The sequence below is a fragment of the Eschrichtius robustus genome, chromosome 4 (genome assembly GCF_028021215.1).
Source record: "Eschrichtius robustus isolate mEscRob2 chromosome 4, mEscRob2.pri, whole genome shotgun sequence".
NCBI classification, from domain to species: domain Eukaryota; kingdom Metazoa; phylum Chordata; class Mammalia; order Artiodactyla; family Eschrichtiidae; genus Eschrichtius; species Eschrichtius robustus.
Genome location: NC_090827.1, coordinates 120,706,063 through 120,728,099, shown reverse-complemented (window position 1 = coordinate 120,728,099; position 22,037 = coordinate 120,706,063). Strand labels below are relative to the sequence as shown.

At 40.0% G+C, this 22,037-nt stretch overlaps 1 protein-coding gene across 5 annotated transcripts in view; it reads right to left on the bottom strand.

Moving 5' to 3' along the window:
* The window catches only part of SGMS2 (sphingomyelin synthase 2), a 102,604-nt gene that overhangs the window by 58,987 nt on the left and 21,580 nt on the right, over positions 1-22,037 (bottom strand). For 3 of the 5 annotated variants that reach the window (XR_011073944.1, XM_068543282.1, XM_068543281.1), the window contains exon 2: positions 7,886-8,005. The gene's annotated coding sequence lies outside the window, so the exon portion shown is untranslated. Of the gene's footprint in view, positions 1-7,830; positions 8,006-22,037 lie in introns of those variants that run through there. The other 2 variants (XM_068543283.1, XM_068543284.1) reach the window with 2 other exon arrangements.

Here is a 22,037-nt window from a genome sequence, read left to right as displayed (position 1 = left end):
CTATTTGGGCATCTGTATGGAGTAAGAAGACTTTTGCGGGGGGCCTGATGCAGAACCCCTTTCCTACCATGATTGAAGCCAATTAAATAAGATTTTAACAAAGAGCTTCTGACCTCAGGTTAATAGAGAAGAAATAAGACATTAAAACTGAAGAAAATAATTTCATAAGGTTGAAGTGAAAGGTCCTATCCCATAGAATAAGAGGTGGTTAATTAGATGCAAGGTAAATAGTTATTGAGTCAGCTCAGGGACCAACACCAAAGGATATAAAAGAATCAAGTATTATTCTTTATTATACCAACTGACCACTATGTGGATGCAGATTTAAAATTAGGAAATAATACAAATTAGTATAAACTATATTTTAAAAGGCCTTTTATGAAATATTAAAAATTAAGAAGTAAAAATATTCCAAGTAACTGGAAATTGTGTATCTTGATTTGAAGAGTTAAACTACCTATTCTACTAGCATTAATGTTTAAAGGCAGACAATTTACAGAGTCAAATAAGACTAGATTTCTCTGGTAATTAGGATTAGCAATCCTAGATTGATTTTTTTTTCTGGGTAGCAGACTATTCCAGTTTTAACATCACACATCTCTCTCTCACACACACACACACACACATGCGCACGCACACACACACACACACACACACGCAGAGGAACAAATAACTTTGGAAAAGCAGCCTATCATGTGTTAGAACTTCATTAATTAAAATAACAAATTCCTACTGCAAACATTTTTGCAACAAATAAAGTAAGTCAACTCCATCAAAGTTCATTTGAATCATTTGAGGCATTATTTATGGCTTCTTGTGTTTTTGAAAATAAGTTATGTTTGTTCAGTAAGCTTTTATGAATAATGGTTAATACAGTTTTCCATCAAATAACAAAGATTCCTGATGAAAGACTGAGAATCTAAATTAACGGGAGGTACAAACTATTAACTATAAAATAAGCTACAAGGATATACTGTACTACAGAGGGACTATAGCCAATGTTTTATAATAACTATAAATGTTGTATAACCTTTAAAAATTGTGGGGCTTCCCTGGTGGTGCAGTGGTTGAGAATCCGCCTGCCAATGCAGGGGACACGGGTTCGAGCCCTGGTCTGGGAAGATCCCACATGCCGCGGAGGAACTGGGCCCGTGAGCCACAACTACTGAGCCTGCGCGTCTGGAGCCTGTGCTCCGCAACAAGAGCGGCCGCGATAGTGAGAGGCCCGCGCACCATGATGAAGAGTGGCCCCCGCTCGCCACAACTAGAGAAAGCCCTCGCACAGAAACGAAGACCCAACACAGCCAAAAATAAATAAATAAATTAATTAATTAATTTTTTTTTAAAATGCTAAAAAAAAAAAATTGTGAATCACTATATTGCACACTTGTAACTTATATAATATTACTGTATACCAATTATCCTTCAATAATTAATTATTGAATAATTAATTAATTAATGGGAAAACTCTAGGTTCTTTATAAAACAAGTCAAACTTAAAAGCATTCCCTGGGAATTCCCTGGCGGTCCAGTGGTTAGGACTCCATGCTTCCAATGCAAGGGGCACGGATTCAATCCCTGGTTGGGGAACTAGGATCCCACATGCTGTGCGGCGTGGCCAAAAAAAAAAAGCATTTTCCCAAAATCAATACTCTACACTCAGAAAGTTATTCAAGGTATAAGACTCAATATAAAACAATGCTACCTTCAATGCTAAATTCAGTGAATGAAGCACTATACATTGTGGCGTTAGGGAAAGTGAGAAGTTTTAGAGTTAAATGCATTTGTCTCTTACCTTTTATAGAGAGTTAAAAGTTAACCTTAAGTCATTTGGCTGCTAATTCGGTAATAAAGAAATCTGTACGGTTATTGAATAAAATGGTGTCAGGAACTAGTGCTGCACCATAGACTAGTATGTTGAGCTCTTGAGACAACCCTGAGAGGCACTCCTCTAACCCCCTTCTTTCACTTGACTTTACAGTGGATCCCTCCCTGGGATGCATCCCCACCTGACAGAACCAGACTCTACAAATTCAGGAAGAGGAACAGTTCCTAATCTCACAACTCTCTCAAGTCACCCCGGCACTGCTGTGCCACTAGCCCAGCCCAACGTGCAGCAACATATTCTCAATCCAGTCTGCTAATGTTCTGCTTTCCCTTCAAAAAATAAATTCAAGGGAAGTGAGAACTCTTAAAAGATCAGACTGGGATTCAATGCCATGCCTTTCTCCCCTTACCTATGCTCCTCCCACTTCTTTAGTCTAGCCTACGGTTTGTAGTTTGCAGCCTACACAGGGTATCTCCTCTGCTGGGTTAGAAGGTGCAAGGACAGTCCACGTCTGATTTGTGTCAATGTGGCCACCAGTCAAGGGCCTGGCATTCAGAGGCACTAGAATGGCTGTGAATGAACGTGTCAGTTCACACACTGAAAGACTCCAGCTCTATCTCACCCTTTTCCAAAATACCACCAGCACCTTTCTTTTTCTAAAGGAGTCAATAATGGATCTGCATACTTATAATTTCCATATGGGATACAAGACCCCAAAATTTCACCCAACTTAGAGTGCTTTACTTTGGGTGACTGCATTTTTAATTATAATATATCTTATATAAAGAGGGGGATAAAACATCAAGTATAAAAAATAGTAAAGCAAAAACCCATACATAGTTTCAGAATATTACTGATACCCTGGAAACCCCCAAGCAATCTCCATGATTATATCCTCCTCCCCCTGCATAATCCTGATGTACTTTATCAATATATAAATAATTTTCAAAGTATGTAATGCTGAAAACCCTTGGAGACGTTTCTTAAAAGATGCTATAATTTCTATAATTGCAGTTCTCAAAATGATAAAAAGAATAGATAAATCCCTGAAAAGTTCTCACCTATTTTTGGGTTTTCCTTCATTCCTACACAATTCTGCCCCCACCCCTTACTTAGGGAGTTGCCTGGAGGATGGAGGACGTGATTATACTTCCCCAGAGCTTATGATACCAGGCACTGGAGCTTCCCCAATATCAACATGTTAATATGTACAACCACCTTACAGGGTAGGTACCATTATCACCTCCATGTGAGGCATGAGGAAGTGAAACCCAGAAATCCAGCAAGTGGTCAAAGGTGGGATTTGAACCCAGGCAATCTTAGCCACTCTGCTAGGTTTTCTGAGATCTTGGTCTATTTTAACAATCTGGAATGTGCTTTTTTTTCCTCCCCCTAAGAGCAATGGATTTCCTTGCCCGTGAGTCCTTCTGGGGAGAGATTTCACCTTTTTCTCCTCCATGTTTCCTTCCCACAGTTACCATGCAGATAACCGTCTGTGTTTGCCCTGCGAGGTGACTTCCTTCCAGATATTAGCTGGCCCTACATTTTAACACACAGCTACTAGCTCTGGGTCATCTGATGCCTTCGGTGCCTGTGTGAATGTTTATCTAGCTCCCCAGTGACTTACAAGAAGGGCATTTCCTGGAAATCTTGCAGATGGACATTTCACTGTGGTGAGATGTTTAGAGTGTCTGAATCACTCCTGTTGCCTAGTAACCTGTTTGTATTTGGCAGGAGGAAGGTGACTCAGGCACAGGTACAGTCAGACGCAGGACAGATCTTTATTCGGTGCGAACTCCTCCCAGCACTAGACGATTGATTTCATGCTTAATCTTGCCACTGTTCTTTCCCATGTCACTGGGAGCAGAGGCTCCTTCAATTCTTTTCAAGTCAGGGAATTCAAAGGCCACTATGCTGTGCACAGAATCTACAGATCCCTTGTAGCTGAAATACAGGCTACATTATTTTTTCTATTGAGTTCTGAAGAAGAGCTTTAACACAAAAAGCAATTACAGGATTCTTACATATAAAAGTGAATTGGAATTATATGCTGTCATGGAAGTTACTTGCCATCCCTATAAGAATTAATTCTCTCAGGAATTCATAGTTTATATATTCCTGAACAGCCCTGAGTCACTAATTCTGACCTCATAGTCAAAGAAGGAATTTTTTTCAGGCAACCAGAGGGTTGACTCATTTGGTGGGCCATATTTCAGGCCAGAAAAACTATTACACTTTTACATATACCTGTCTTTTTACCTGAAAGAATTGATACCACAATACAAGTAGCTTCAGAATTGAAGGGGTTCACCCTCAAAACACCACTGTGAATATAAATAAATGTCGGGGCTTCCCTGGTGGCGCAGTGGTTAAAAATCCGCCTGCCAATGCAGGGGACACAGGTTCGAGGCCTGGTCCGGGAAGATCCCACATGCCACGGAGCAACTAAGCCTGTGTGCCACAACTACTGAGCCCCCGTGCCGCAACTAGTGAAGCCCGCACGCCTAGAGCCCGTGCTCCGCAACAAGAGAAGCCACTGCAATGAGAAGCCTGTGCACCGCAACAAAGAGTGGCCACCGCTCACCGCAACTAGAGAAAGCCCGTGCACAGCAACAAAGACCCAACGCAGCCAAAAATAAATAAATAAATTTATATTAAAAAAAAAAAACTCTCCAATATCCAGCCGCCTTCTTGTTGCCTCCACTTGTTAGATGTAAATGCTAAATCACAGTTAGAACTCTGAAGCACATTTTACAATAGCACACAGACTACGAGTCAAGATAGAATGTCAAAGGTCAATTAACTGCATGCTAAAAATATCTGTGTCACTCACCACTAATACCAATATAGACAGAGAGAATATTAAAGTCTTTGCAAGCTGACTCGGTCAGGGTCCCTAAGACCACTCCCAGTTTGATGATTTACTAGGAGGACTCATAGGACCCAGTATACAGTTGTACTCATGGCTATTTTTACAGCAGAGGGATACAAAGCAAATCAGCAAAGGAAAAAGGTACGTGGGCTAAAGTCCAGAGGAGACCAGGAGCAAGCATCCAAGAGTCCTTTCCCAGCGGAATCACACAGGTGGTGCTTAATTTCCCCAAGAAGTTGTGCCAACACCTGTGAAATATCGTCTCCCAGAGAAGCTCATTAGTGACTCTGGGTCTGGGGTTTTCATTAGGGCTGGTCACATAGGAACCTTCTGCTAGGCATGTACCTAAATTCTACACTCCCAGAATGCAAGCAGGCATTCAACAGAAACCATACTGTTTGCATGAACAGTCCAGGCACAGTGCGCCGTTCTTACCAGGAAATGGTGGAAACCCTCCTCCAATCTAAGTTACCAGGCACCACCAGTCAAGGGCCAACCTTGCAAGTGGGCGTTTCTAAGGAGCGCAGTCTCAGACCTGCTGTGTTAATTCATTTCTGTACACTGTTCTATTTCAATTAGCTACCATACAGGACCAAACTATAGGAGAAATGTCTTACTCTTAGCAGGTCACCTAGGTACATCATGAGCCTAAGAAGCACTTTAACCCTGTATATTTTCAGTATTTAAAATGCAGCATTTTTAACGTGGACATTGTCTTAACTTACATAGTAGAAGAGCTAAGATGGCCTTTAGTGTCCTTTTTTTTTGCATAATAAAAAGAGCTGAATTCTAGTCTTGTTTACTTTTCTGGGCACTTTCTTTTAAAAAATGCCATTGAAAATTCTGAATGAATAGTATTCCTACACTGAAACTGTGAGAAACCATTTAACTTATCAGATTGGTGAAAAATCCAGACCCAAATGACAGCTAGTCTCACAAGTTTCTAGCAGGGGGTGAGAATAAGATAAATCCCCTCTGGAGGCAATTTGACAAGACAGCTATCAAAATTATACACATCCTTTATGACTGGCAATTCTACTTTGCAAATTTATACACATATAATTGTGTACATGCAGAATAACCTACACACAAAGTTATTTATTGTGGCATTGTTTAAGAGCAAGGATTGGCTACAACCCAAATGTGCATCAATAGGTCACTATTTAAATTGTGGTACATCCATACAATGGACTACTCTGTGACTGTTGAGAGAAGAAAAAAAAGAATGAGGACGCTCTCTTTGTACTGATTTGTTAAACCCTCCTACGTATATCAGGAGAAAAAAATACATTGCTCAAAAGTATAGTTTGCTATCTTTTACTTTATGAAGGGGGCAAATATGAATTCATACTTGTGCACAGAGATACTCTGGAAGGCTGCATTAGGCACTGATAGCTGAGGCTGGGAGGGGGTGGTGGAGACAGAATTTGGGCAGAATCTGTGAACCTGAAAAAAATGAAGTAAAATGGTATCCTTGAAAAGTAATCCTTCTTTTCTAAGCCTAGGTCACATCACCCTGGCACCTGTTTTTTGCTTATTGTTTTAATAAACTTCTCTATTTTGCAGTGATTAAACTAGAGCATTAAGATTGCTTTATCTTATTTCCCAAATCAGGTTCCAACTCTCTCCTTTTCATCTGTGCTTGTCTGCCGTCTAGAAGGAGCTTTTCCCAGGACACCTGAGAGTCAGTCAAGTTATCTGCGCCTCCCTTCTCCCATTTGTTTGCTGAGGATATTTGGGGGCTTTTCTTATTTATTTATTTATTTACTTATTTACTTATTTATGGCTGTGTTGGGTCTTTGTTGCTGCGCTCGGGCTTTTCTCTAGTTGCGGCGAGCGGGGGCTACTCCTCGTTGTGGTGCGCGGGCTTCTCATTGCGGTGGCTCCTCTTGTTGCGGAGCACGGGCTCTAGGCGCACGGGCTTCAGTAGTTGTGGCGCACGGGCTTAGGTGCTCTGCGGCACGTGGGATCTTCCCAGACCAGGGCTCAAACCCGTGTCCTCTGCATTGACAGGCGGATTCTCAACCACTGTGCCACCAGGGAAGCCCTATCTGGGGGCTTTTTAAAAGCTCCATGAAAGCAGGAATTTTGCTTTGTTCACTGCCTCATTCGCAACACTGAAATGAGAGCCTGGCCCACAGAAATTGTTCAGTAAGTATTTGTTGAATACATGAATTCTTTTCTTTACCCAGCTTCCATGGGACAGACACTATCAGACAAAGGGAGAGATATCACTGCGGTCAAATATTCAGAAATAGCTGTCATTCCTAGTATCGGCCCATATGGGCATTCTAATCCTAGCAACATTCTTAGAATTATTTTGAATTTTACAGAAGACAAACAAATCCGCCTATGGAATGCTGGGCTCAACAGTGACTCTTAAATATTCATAAAAATTTATTTTTAATTAACTTGGAATTACATGGCCCTGGGGTCCATCTTTGGGCTGAAGACTTTTTAGGCAAACACCACACTAACTAGTAATGATGAAGAAGAATGGCTATCATAAGAGTCAACTGAGCCCCGGTCCTAAGGTGCCCTAGCTATAGAGAAGAAAAAGAAAATCTTGTGCATTAAAAATGCAACTCCTATTTTTATTTTCAAGAGCAAAATTATCCTAGGAATTAAATTCAAATTAGTTTAGACAGTGAATTGAGTTGCACAATGTGAATCATGAACGTGAAAACTTCCTTCCTCCTCAGTGGGCAGAGAATGGGTATAACTACCACATCTCTTTGACCTTAGTTTAAAAACTGCAGAAACAGAATAACTTTGCTAGTAATCATTTCAGTAATGTTGTTGAACAGGTGCACAGCCGACCAATGTTTCTTTGAAGATTTTTAGTGCCACTAATTTTTCTTAATGCACAGTTGAGGCAGTTACTGAGTGCCATATTTTGACAGTCATGCAAGGAGATTAGGAAGTTTTGGTGTCACCTCTATGTCTCTTGCTGTCATTTAAGACAACAATCCAACAAGTAGGGAAACATCCACTCACCTGAAACAGCTTGAAATCTAAGCCTCTCCTGAGGATAAAATAGAAATTCTCAGAGTTAAAGCATTTTCGAAATGTCTTAACTAGAAAAGAGAAGATAGCCGAGAAGTTGCAGGACAACTGGTGGGCAACCAACCTTCAGCGGATGCAAATCACACTTATGGTCTAGCACCAGGAAGCACCCAACCTACTGTTTGCAGATGGCAGCACAGCAAATCCCACCGTGGTCCCTGGTCCTTGCAGCAGTGAACACATTCAGTCTTGTAGCAGATCCTTTCTGCGAAGAGTGGGAGGGGCAGAGGATGATAGCTCTAAAAGGCAGAGAAAGTGAGAGGTTAAATAAGAATGATGCTTTGTTATGTTTTGCTGGTTTTCTGGGGGTGAGGGTGAAATGATGAGTTCTACGATACTGCCCTCCCTGGAAGAGTCAGGGGAGAACACTGGCTCTAACAGGTACCAGAATTTCAGGGGGAGAAAAGCAACTTGGCCATGCATTCCACCAACATTAATTTAATACCTGACACACCTGTACAGAGGTGGAGCAAGGAAGGTAGGTGGATTCCCGTCATGATGCTCACAAGCAGATAAAAGAAGCCTGTGATCAATGCCACTGAGAGAAGTCAGTCAGAATCAGAGCGAGGCTGGCGTGGCTGATTTACAGCAAGTGGTTTAGGGAGTGAGGGGATGCTATTTGAGTTACGACTTAATAATAATGGGGGGTGGAACATGGAAGAAGAGCATTCCAGGTCAAAGAAGCAGCTGGTTCAAAGGCCCTGAGGCAGGAGTGACCCAGGCAGGTTTAGAGAATGGAAAGGCAATGGAGCATTGAAACTCAGGAATAGAGAAGTGCAGCGGAGGCCAGAGGCCAGAGGCCAGGTCACCAAGGGCTTTGCAGAGCAGGTGAGGAACTGCCACTACACAGGCAAACTCAGTGTCACCGAAACCCAGGCTGCTGTGCGGTGCATAATCTGTCAGGTTCAAACAAAACGATGGAGGATTCTCTTCGAAATACACACAACTGCTGTGATATTTTAATGGGTTTTTAAATAGACTTTATTTTTTAGAGGAGTTTTAGATTCACAGTGAAATTGAGCAGAAAGTGCAGAGATTTCCCATACTTCCCCACACATGCATAGCCTCCTCCATTATCAACGTCCCCCACGGAGTGGGTGGTACATATGTTACCATCAATGAACCTACATGGACTCATCATAATCACCCAGAGTCCACAGTTTACAGCAAGGTTCACCCTTGCTGGCATACATTCTATGGCTTTGGACACGTGTATAATGACAAGTATCTACTATTAAAGTATCAGAGTAGTTTCGCTGCCCTAAAAATCCGCTATGCTCTACCTATTCATCTCTCCCTCCCCTCTTTCAATGGATTTTAAGTAGCTGAAATTTGACTGGTGGGTGGAAGTAAAATGTATACCATTTTCCAGAGGTTTACAATTCATAGAACCACCATATCAATACCCTAAGAGTACAGACTGAGATACACACACAGACACACACACACACACAGACACACACACAAAGACACACACACGATATTTGGTAGTTGACGTATATACACCTTTTAAATGCTTAACAAATTTCATTAAAATCTATGTTTAACAATTACAGGGCACATACATACATATCCGCAACCAGAAACCGATTTTCAACTGAGATCCCACTTTCACCAAAAATACTCAACTGTTGGAAGAGACTCAAGAACGAATGTGTCACTCCTAGTTATATACCCAAGAAAAATGAAAGCCCTAGTCCACACAAAAACTTGTGCACAAATGTTCATTCTGCATTATTCATAACAGCCAAAAAATGGAAACAATCCAAACGTCCATCAGCCGATGAATGGATGAACAAAATGTGGTGTATCCATATAATAAAATATTATTTGGCAATAAAAAGGAATGAAAGAGTGATATATGCTAGAACATGGATGGACCTTGACAACATTAAACTAAATAAAAGAAGCCAGTTACAAAAGATCACATATCGCATGATTCCATTTATTTAAAATGTGCAGAAGAGGCAAATCCATACCTCTGAGAGAAGTAGGTATGGAGAAAGTAGATGAGCATTGCCAGGGGCTGGAGGCAGAAGAGAATTGGTAGTGAATATCAATGTGTATGGGGTTTCTGGGGCTTCCCTGTGGCGCAGTGTTTAAGAATCCACCTGCCAATGCAGGGGACACGGGTTCGAGCCCTGGTCGGGGAAGATCCCACATGCCGTGGAGCAACTAAGCCCGTGTGCCACAACTACTGAGCCTGCGCTCTAGAGCCCACAGGCCACAACTACTGAGCCCGCGAGCCACAACTACTGAAGCCCACACACCTAGAGCCCGTGCTCCGCAACAAGAGAAGCCACCACAATGAGAAGCCCGGGCACCGCAAAGAAGAGTAGCCCCCGCTCACCGCTACTAGAGAAAGCCCACATGCAGCAACAAAGACCCAATGCAGCCAAAAATAAATAAATTTTTAAAAAATGTGTATGGGGTTTCTTTTGGGGATAATGTAAATGTTCTAAAATTAGATAGTGTGATGGCTCACAACTCTGTGAATACACTAAAAATCACTGAATTGTACTCATTAAAAGAGTGAATTTTATGGTATGAATTACGTCTCAATAAAGTTGTTATAAAAATTAAAGAACAAGGGAATTCCCTGGCAGTCCAGTGGTTAGGACTCGGTGCTTTCATTGCCAGGGCCCAGGTTCGATCGCTAGCTGGGGAACTAACATCCTACAAGCCGCTCGGCGTGGCCAAAAATTAAAATTAAAAAACGTAAGTATATCTGAAATGCCGGGTAGAGATGAATAAACTTCAACTGGTCAACAATGCTACGTTCCAATAAGGCCCATAATAGGAAGCAACTTAGTTTACATTGCAGATACCATACAATACTCTCAGTGGGCCATGTTCACTCCTTTGAAAAGACCTCCCCACCCTCAGAGAATGTCTTTCTCATTTCGCTTGGGACCTCGTTCCAGCCATTACCTCTCTCTTGACTTCACCCACCACTGCCACTAACCTGACCCTACTTCCAGCCACCACAGTGTTTCCCCTGGATTGCCTTAATCTTCTCCTGCTCCTGATTTTCCACAGGAAAATCTGATCTTCCTAAAAATTTACTCTCACTTGAGACCCTTCAGAGGTTCCCCATATTTAAGCCATTTCTGGACCACTGAGGTACTATTAGTAGAAATTAATGTATATTCATATTCAATCAGGTAGTACATGTGCCTCTTAATATTAAAGGTGCCTAAAAATATGGCCTCAAAGTATCCCCAAACCATGCCTGTCCCTGCCTGTAGGGACACTGGTTGCACCGTTAACACCCACCAATAATCTCATGGGCTAATCTTTGCATCCTCCAACTTGAGCTACTCTATCAAAAAGATCAATTCAATTGCCTATTTATAAGGTCAAGAGTTAAGTTAGCTTAGATAAATACCTGATAAGGTAAGAACTGGGCTAACAGAGAGATTTCTCAAGAAGACACACATCCCGAAGGTCCAATGCTTTTCATGTACCTACACACAGCGGTATGTAGAAACAAGCCCAGAGTGTCAAGTTGGGAGAAGCTGAAACTTAAAGTAGCTCATAAAACACGGCAACAGTTTATTTCTTAGGTAGCAGGGGTAAGTCAAATTAAAGAAGAGCAGATAGTGGTTCCTGGGCCATAACTTAAGTCTGTGGACATTTATAATTGTTTATAACATGGTATTAATGATACTGATAACATCGTCAGCTTATAGTTTTTTTCATCTAGTCAAACTTAAAATGTGTGCTCTTGTTGAAAAGGAGATGGGTAAAGGGGGTGTATGTTAGACTGCAAATTCATGCTGACTACCGCAAACACTCTGTACACATCCTGAAGTAGTTAAGAGAAGACCCATTTAAAAGAGTGTCACGGAAGTTCATTTATTTTAATTTGAAGTACATATACCATGTATCACTTCATAAAGGAATAAAGTAAATGATACAACTTACAAAGTAAAATACTCCTGTAAAAGGAGTAACGTAGGATCAGAAAGCCAGGTAAATAGAGACCAGGGGTTCTTGATCACAACATGCAGTGGGAGGAGTGCGGGTGTGTTTCCTGTGACTGAATATCGTCTCACCCACTCCCAGTAAAAGGAATCGCCACACTCAGCACCTCTGGGACTCCAGACATGATACATAACGTCACTGTGCCTCAGTTTCCTCATCTATAAATAGGGATAACAACAGCACTAACTTCATAGGGTCCTTAAGAGGGGTGAAGGAGTTAATATTTATAAAGACCTTAGAAACAGCACCTGGCATATAGTATGCATTATCCATATTTGTTAACTAACTAAAATAGAAAGGAAAGAACAGGGGGAATTGGGTGTACTGGTTAAGTCTTACAACATGGCAAAAACTGGGATACATATTTGGCTCTCAGTTCCTTTGCAGCTAGAGCAAAAAAGAGAAGAGACAAAATTTTCCAAACTCAGAGTGTGAGTATCTCCATATCTGCATGTATTGGGAGGATGAGGAATGGGGAACCATGTTTTGTTCCCCAGGGGCAAAAAAGCTCTTCTTGACACTTAGCTCTAACATGCTCACTGCAGGTCTGTACACAAGAGGCAATGAGCAATAGCACAGACCAGGGAGACCATGTCACATGATAGTTTTTCATCATGACCCTCAATAAATTCCGAAGCATAGCTCTCTAGAGTTTCTGCGGTAGGAAGCCAAGGCAATGCAATACAAATAAGCAGCTCTGATGGTCTGGCTCATTTCAGGGACACAACTGCACCAGAAATCCATCCTTTACTTCCATATCCCTCAGCCATGCATCTGATAAGGGCTGAAGAGAAGACAGTTCCAGATTTGTGGAACAAATTCTCTACCATCAGGAGATGGCCAAGCTACAGCCACAAAAAAACACTAAGTAACCTGATGCATTGAAAGTGACTTTCCACAGAAGCCTCTGTTTTTAAGTCTAATGGACTTGAGAGTCACCATCTGGCCAAAGAACAGCCATAATTATCTCAGGGGATTGAACAGCTCAAAGAATATTCCTATTTGTCATAGTCATCTCAGGCTCTACCTAACAGTTAAACGTGGAGCATTTCCAAATTACAAAAGCCATTGTGCTTGAGGCACATTTTATTGTAAGTTGGAAAATAGATTAATTTTTATTTTAAAGACTAGTTATTAGAGAGCAAACCTTAGCAAGCAAAGGTCCTTTGTTCCTTCAGATATTCCCCTGCTGTACATGGAAGACATGACACAGCTGAACTCCCACGCTATTCCACAAACCCTGTGAATTAGCTAATGTTCCAGTGATTTGTCAGCTTTTTTCATTCCATCAGGCAAAGTGTGTTGTTCTTAGGACTGATTATTTAAGAATGTTTCTTCAGATTGAAATAGTGTTCCATCTTAAAGTTGTTAATCAACTATAGCAATGTATTTCCATTTTAATTCTTGGGGGGGTATTACTAAAGCCACCCAAAGAAAGCAGAAATAGATTAATTCACTTGCAGTTTACAGGCACTAAACATAGCACTTGGCAAGGAAGAAGAGGAGAGGATGGCATGTATAATAAATCCCCATGCATCTTTGGACAAACATCACTACCTTGAAAAGAAGCCTTTTCTTGACTCTTCCAGACTGGATTAGGGTCCCCTTTACCTGCTTCCACATCGCCCTATACTTTTTCTCCACCATAACTGTTTGCTAATTATAACTATCTAGTCAACTACTGGTAAAGATTTACTGGCTCTTTTCTGTCAAACTGTAAACCCCATGAGGGAAGGGACCACACCTGTCAGGTTTATCTGCTGTGTTCCTGGCACATAGTTGATATTATTTGTTCACTGAGTGACCCCCGCTTTATAAGATACCAGCTGTGTTCCTAAAGAGTCCCATGTAAGCCCCTTGAGAGTAAGACAATGAAGTCCTTGAAGTAATCTTATAAAGGGGGGAGGAAGGGAGGAAAGCATTACATATCATGAAACCCACAAGTTTGATGCCTTGAAGATTTTCAGAAGCAGAGTCCTTCGATGTACACATGGCAGGTATGAGTGAGAGAGGGAGGGAGAAAATGGGGGGAGGGAGGACAGACTAATTTAGACGGTTGCTTTAAGAGTAAAACTGTATGATGAGAACTCAAATAGTGTTTTCTAATTATAGACTCAAATTTGAAATGTCTTGAAAGGTCACTCTGTACTTCCCTCTGCCTAATACAAGCAGCATTCAAACATCCCAGAAATAGGAGCCCTTTTTTTTTTTTTTTAAACCCAGAGAGAAAAAGTTGAACAGATTAAAAAGCCCAGTGTCTCTCAGCCTCTACAGTTTTTCTGTTAGGTCTTCCATGAAGAGACAATCGTCAATCTAGTTCTTTCCTTCAGGACACAAAGTTGTTGTTACATTCGAATTCCTCAACTCTTTAGAGTAAAAGTCACAAGAAATAGTACCACATAGTATCATAACAGTGAAACTTCAATAATTACTTAATTTTAAGAAATGCTTTCAGACCTACTGCAACCAAAGAAAACAATATTTTTATACTTTAACACTGAAAGTGAGAAGGTATTTTAAACTTACTGGTGAGCAAAAAAGCCCAAATCAAAATATTTGTGTTAAAAAAAAAACACAAAAATATCAAGCTGCTCCCCAGGACTACTGTAAAATACATTTCTTATATTTTACAAACACCCTAAGAATGTGAACAAGATTTAACTCTGAGCCTCTGACATTATTAATAACAGTGAAAAACTGGAAATAACTAAGTATCCAACAACAGGGGGTTGCTTAAATAAGCTGTGATGGATGAATGCAACAGAATACTGAAATACTTCTCTACCATGTTGAGTGGGGAGTGACAAGAGGTTCATGATATATCCATGAGTGCAAAATAGTGATATACGTATGACCCTATTTATCTTGTTTTTTAAAAGTTGTACATGGGAATTCCCTGGCAGTCCAGTGGTTAGGATTCTGCGCTTCCATTGCAGGGGGCATGGGTTTGATCCCTGCTCGGGGAACTAAGATGCCACATGCCAGGCAGTAATGCAAAAAAAAAAAAAAAAAAAGTTGCACACATAAATGTAAATGCTGGAAAGATGACGCAAAATTTTAACAGGTGATAGATTATAGATGACTTAAGTTTTCCCTTTGCGTATCAAGGTTCAAAATTTTCTAAAATAAACATGAGTTGTTACTATAATTTAAAAGTTAAAGAGAAAAGGTGAGTCTTAAACTCCTAAAATAAATTTCCAAATATCAGCTATTATATTAACAGTCTCTTAAAGGAGTTTAGTACTACGATAAGCATAGAGTCTGTTTAATATCACGTACTAAGGATAAAAATAATAAACCTCGTTTTTCCTTTTGGTAACTATGCGTGGGGTAGGCAAATAAAAACATTCTGTCTCGGAAACTTAAAAAGTTTTCTTTTTAGCAAGATGCCATTTGTGGTAACATGCCAGCAGGTAGCAAAGAGATCAGCCCCTCTAGTTAAATATAGCATAATTATATGGTTCATAAAATTAAAGTAAAATGTACATATTTGCTGTGATTACTACTCTTGCTCAAATAAAATGCTGTCTTTGAACATAAAAATGAAACTAGAAGTAAAAATGAAACCAGACATGGATAAATATGAATTAAGACAGAAACAAATTGCGAGGTGGGGGCGGTGGAGGGGGTATTCTTAGAAGGAGGCTCCCAGACAGAATTCACCTCTGGTCAGGGAGAAAGGACGTTTGTGGGGAGGCGGAGTAACTCCTCAGGATATAGAAGCATTATAATCAAAACCGCAAGGATTCTGTAGTATCGGTACCTGAGTAGATTAACAGAATGAGCAGACTAGCTACACCTGAGTAATTCAGCCAGCACTAAACTTGCGCTAGCTCTCCAGCTCTTGCTTGGGAAGTCTCCTTTAGATTCCCAGGTTTCTTGGTTCTGTAATCCATTTCCTCTAGTTCTTATTTTTCTCTCTCTATTAATCTTTTGTTGTCCTTGCTCTTAACGTTTCTAAGAGATTGATTACTCCAGCCTCCTCACTAGTTATCAGCAGTTTGCTTCTCTTGTTTTAGAAAATGAATAATTTGTACTTAATTTAACTCATAAAGTTTACCTGGTCTACCTGTGTATCGTGACCCATCACAGACAGCCTCACCCAACAGGTTTCCAACATTCCTTCTAAGCAATATCAAAGCAAAATACAGGGCTTCCCTGGTGGCGCAGTGGTTGAGAATCTGCCTGCCAATACAGGAGACACGGGTTCGAGCCCTGGTCTGGGAAGATCCCACATGCCGCAGAGCAACTGGGCCCGTGAGCCACAATTACTGAGCCTGCGCGTCTGGAGCCTGTGCTCCGCAACAAGAGAGGCCGCAACAGTGAGAGGTCCGCGCACCGCGATGAAGAGTGGCCCCCGCTCGCCGCAACTAGAGAAAGCCCTGGCACAGAAACGAAGACCCAACACAGCCAAAAATAAATAAATAAATAAAATTAAAAAAAAAAAAAAAAAAGCAAAATACATACTGGCATATTTACATAATCCTCTATTTCACAAAGCAACGTCTTTCAAGATCTTCTTTTTAAGTCTTGGAGGAAGGATAATGTTCAGAGAACAAAATGTTGAGTCAAGAAAGTAAACTCTCAGGACCACAAAGAGTTATTTGGTGTCCAAATAAAAGAACAATTAAAATACCAGGAATAACCGGAAAGGGGGAAGAAGAAGGAAGTGAAATGAGGGGCACACTAGCAGAAGGTTTTGCAACTGAACCTTGAGCAAAATAAAGGAAAATGAAGCAACGCATCCAAAGCCCAGGGATGATGAACATATTTTGAGGGCAGGGGCCAGTGGTGAGACTCAAGATGTAAACCAGAGCTCCTGCTGGTAGAAACCAGGCTCTAACGGGCTGTCATAAAAATGGATGGTGATGCTGACCAAGTAAATAAATCAGCTGTGTACTTTTACGTTGAGCTTCTGAGTCATGCATGGTCAGAGGCAATATCTCAGAGTACACGAAGGAAAAGTCTGAGTAAACATTATGAATGTCATTATTAATGACCATCTCACCCTCTCTCTTGCTATTGAAATCAACCCATGGGCTTTGAATACTTTGGACATCACCTTGATTTCAGAGAAGAGAAGGATGAGGTTTAGCGCATCGAGAAAGAAACTCTGAGGTCCTCCCTAACCTCCCTGAAGTGTCTAAAGCTTGCTATAGAGAAAAGTAGAGAATAATTCCTATTCACCCCTACAGAAAGGTTTACAGACAGTAAATAATCCCAATGGTGGATCACATTTCTAAACAAACAAACAAACAAAAATATGTCAAGGAAACGCAAGCATGCGTATTCTCCCCACCGAGAATACACACATTCATTTTTCACTCTTTCATGGTACTTTAAACTGTAATAATGTATTAGGTGGTGAGTCGCTCTCTAATTGAGAGCAGTGGGAAATATGATGAAAACAAGAAAGTAAAGAGGTTTCCTGAGGGACAGAGCATGAGCAAAGAATACTTTATTACAGTCAGGAGACCTGGTTTTAACCTGGATTCTGATATTGCTAAGTGTGATTTTTAAAAGTCACTTTAACAGATTCAGCATACAGAAAATCAAGTTGAACTCAACAACACAATCAATCCACTGGATCTAATTGACATCTCTAGACTACTTCTTCTTGTAACAGCAGAATACACATTCTTCTCAAACTCACATGAACATTCACCAAGAGAGACCACATTCTGGGCCATAAAGCACACCTTAACAAATTTAAAAGAATAGAAATTATACAATGTCTCCTTTCAGATCAAAATGGAATTAAACTAGAAATCAATAATGAAAGATAGCTGGAAAATCCCAAAATACTTGGACATTAAATAACACATTTCTAATTAACACATGAGCCAATAAAGAGATCCCAACGGAAATTTTTAAAATATTTTGAAATAAAAATGAAAATATAACTTATCAGAATTTATGGATGCAGGGACTTCCCTGGCGGTCCAGTGGTTAAGACTCCATGCTTCCAATGCAGGGGGCGAGGGTTCGACCCCTGGTCAGGGAACTAAGATCCCACATGCCACATGGCGTGGCCAAATTAAAAAAAAAATTATTTTGGACTTCCCTGGTAGTCCAGTGGTTAAGACTCTGCGTTTCCACTGCAGGGTACAGGTTCAATCCCTGGTCGGGGAAGTTCCACATGCCACGTGGTATGGCAAAAAAAAAAAAAAAAATTATGGATGCAGCAAAAGCAGAAGGAAATTTATAGCAATAAATGCACATTTTAGAAAAGAAGATCTAAAATCAATAATCTAAGCTTATACCTTAGGAAACTAGAAAAAGAAGAGCAAATTAAACCCAAAGTAAATAGAAGAAAAAAAAATACAAAATTAGAGCATAAATCAATGGAATTGAAAACAGGAAATCAAGAGAAAATTAATGAAACCAAAACCTTGTTATTTGAAAAGATCAATAAAATCAACAGGTCTCTAGGCAGGCTAACTAAGAAAAAAAAAGAACACAAACTTCTAATATCAGAAATAAAAGAGAGGACTTTTATTGTAGACCCCACAAACATTAAAAGGATAATAAAGGAATATTATGAATGTATCTATGCCCATAAATTTAATAACCTGGGTGAAATGGACCAATTGCTTCAAAGATGCAATGTGCCAAAACTCACAAGAAACAAGCCATCTGCATAAGCCTATATCTATTAAATAAATTGAATCAATAATTAATAACCTTGGGAAATCCCTGGCAGTCCAGTGGTTAGGCATAGCCAAAAAAAAAAAAATTAATAACCTTATAAAATACAAAGCACCAGGCCCAGATGGGTTTACCAGTGAATTCTACCAAGTATTTAAGGAAGAAATCATACCAATCTCTTTCAGAAGATAGAAGCAGAGGGAATACTTCCTAATTCATTCTATGAGGCCAGCATTACCCTGATACCAAAACCAGACAAAAACAATACTAGAAAACTGTAGACCACTATCTCTCGTGAACACAGATGCAAAATCCTCAACAAAATATCAAAAATTGAATCCAACTATGTAAAAAGAGAATTATACACCATGACTAAATGAGATCTATAAAAGGTATGCAAGGCTAATTAAACATCTGAAAATGAATTAATATAATCCATCACATCAACAGGCTAAAGAAGAAAAATCACATGATCATACCAATAGATGTAGAAAAAGCATTTGACAAAATCCAGCACACATTCAGGATAAAAACTCTCAGTCAACTAGGGAGAGAGAGGAACTTTCTCAACTTGATAAAGAACATCTACAAAAAGCCTACAGCTAATATCATATTGTACTAAATGCTGAAAGCTTGAGGCTTCACCACTAAGATCAGGAACAAGGTAAGGATGTGTCCTCTCACCACTGCTTTTTAACATCAAACTGGAAATCCAAGCTCATACCATTAGATAAGAAAAGGAAATAAAAAATATAGAGATTGGGAAGGAAGAAATAAAACTATCTTTGTTTCACAGACAACATGATCATCTATGTAGAAAATCTGAAAGAAATAACCAACAAAACTCCTAGAACTAATAAGCAATGATAGCAAGGTTGCAGGATACAAGGTTAACATACAAAAGTCAACCACTTTCCTATATACCAGCAATGAACAACTGGAATTTGAAATTTAAAACACAATACTATTTACATTAGCAGCTCTCCCCCCCAAATTGAAATACTCAGGTATAAGTCAAACAAAATATGTATAAGCTCTACATGAGGAAAACTACAAAACTGATTAAAGATATCAAAGAAAAACTAAATAAATGGAGAGCTATTCCATGTTCATGAATAGGAAGAGTCAATGTTGTTAAGATGTCAGTTCTTCCCAAATTGAAGCACAGATTCAATGCAATCCCAATCAAAATCCCAGCAAGTTATTTTGCAGATATTGACAAACTGATTCTAAAGTTTATATGGAGGGCTTCCTTGGTGGCACAGTGGTTAAGAATCCACCTGCCAATGCAGGGGACATGGGTTCAATCCCTGGTCCGGGAAGATCCCACATGCCACAGAGCAACTAAGCCCTTGCGCCACAACTACTGAGCCTGCGCTCTGGAGCCCGCGAGCCACAACTACTAAGCCCAAGTGCTGCAACTACTGGAGCCCGTGCACCTAGAGCCCATATTCTGCAACAAGAGAAGCCACTGCAATGAGAAACCCACGCACCGCAAAGAGTAGCCCCCACTCACCACAGCTAGAGAAAAAGCCCGCACCCAGCAACAAAGACCCAACTCAGCCAATAAATAAATAAATAATGAATAAAGTTTATATGGAGAGACAGAGCAGCCAACTCAATTTTGAAGGAGAATAACCAACTCAATTTTGAAGGAGAATAACACTACCTGACTTCAAGACAATTTAAAGCTAGAGTAATCAAGATAGTCTCATATTGGTGAAAGAACAGACAAAGAAGTCAATGAAATAGAATAGAGAGCCCAGAAATAGACCCACATAAATAAAGTCAACTGATCTTTGACAAAGGAGCAAAGACAATACCTTGGAGCAAAGATAGTCTTTTCAATAAATGGTACTGGAACAGCTGGTCACTCATATGCAAAAAAATGAATCTAGACACAGATCTTACACCCTTCATAAAAGTTAACTCAAAATGGATCACAGGCCTAAATGTAAAGCACAAAACTAACTCTTAGAAGATAACACAGGAGAAAACCAATTGACCTTGGATATGGAGATTACTTTTCTGATACAACAGCAAAAATCACAATCCTTGAAAGAAATAACTGATAAGCTGGACTTTACTAAAATTAAAACCTTGTGCTCTGTGAAAGGCAATGTCAAGAGAATGAGAAGACAAGCAACAGACTGGGAGAAAATGTTTGCAAAAGAACATATGATAAAGGACTGTTCTCCAAAATATACCGAAAACTCTTAAAACTCAACAGTAAGAAAACAAACAACCCAATAAATAAATGGGTCAAAGACTTGAACACACCTCATCAAAGAAGATACAGAGATGGCAAATAAGCATATGAAAAGATGCTTCACATCACATGTCACACAGGAAATGCAAATTAAAACAGCAATGAGATACCACTACACCTACCAGAATGCCCAAAATCTGGAACACTGACAAAACCAAATGATGGTGAGTATGTAGAGCAACAAGAACACTGATTAACTGATGGTCGAAATGCAAAACGGTACAACCACTTTGGAAGACAGTCTGATGGTTTCTTACAAAACTAAATACACTTTTACCGTACAGTTTAGCAATCGTGCTCCTTGGTATTTACCCAAAGGAGTTAAAAACTTATGTCCACACAAAAACCTGCACACATACAAATATTTATAGCAAGGTTATTCAGAATTGCCAAAAATTGGAAGCAAACAAGATGTCCTTCAATGGGAGAATGGATAAACTGTGATACATCATACAATGGAATATTATTCAGTGACAAAAAGTAATGAGCTATCTCAAGCTACAAAAAGACATGGAAGAACTTTAAGTGCAAATTGCTAAGTAAAAGAGCCCATCTGAAAAGGCTACATACTATATGATTCCAACTATATGGCATTCTGGAAAAGGCAAAACTACAGAGACAATAAAAAGATCAGTGGTTGCCAGGGGATTTTTAGGGTGGTGAAACTATTCTTTTTTTTTTTTTTAATTATTTATTTTTATTTATTTATTTATATATGGCTGTGCTGGGTCTTCGTTTCTGTGCGAGGGCTTTCTCTAGTTGCGGCAAGCGGGGGCCACTCTTCATCGCGGTGCGCGGGCCTCTCACTATCGCGGCCTCTCTTGTTGCGGAGCACAGGCTCCAGATGCGCAGGATCAGTAATTGTGGCTCACGGGCCCAGCTGCTCTGCGGCATGTGGGATCTTCCCAGAGCAGGGCTCGAACCCGTGTCCCCTGCATTGGCAGGCAGATTCTCAACCACTGCGCCACCAGGGAAGCCCAGGGTGGTGAAACTATTCTATATGATACTGTAAATGATGGCTATGCTTAGCTCAGTGCTCTTTGGTGACCTAAATGGGTGCGACTTGGCGGGGGGGAGGTCTAGGAAGGAGGGGATATATGTATAGATATAGCTGATTCACTTTGTTGTACAGCAGAAACTAACACAACATTATAAAGCAACTATACCCCAATTTAAAAAAAAAAACCCTATAGAATGTACAACAAGAGTGAACCCTAATGTGAACTATGGACTTTAGTTAATAATAGTGTATCACGCTGTACAAAAAAAAATAAAGAAAATAAAATTCAAAAAAAATAATAGTGTATCAACACTGGCTCATCAATTGTAATAAATGTACCCCATCAATGCAAGATGTTAATGATAGG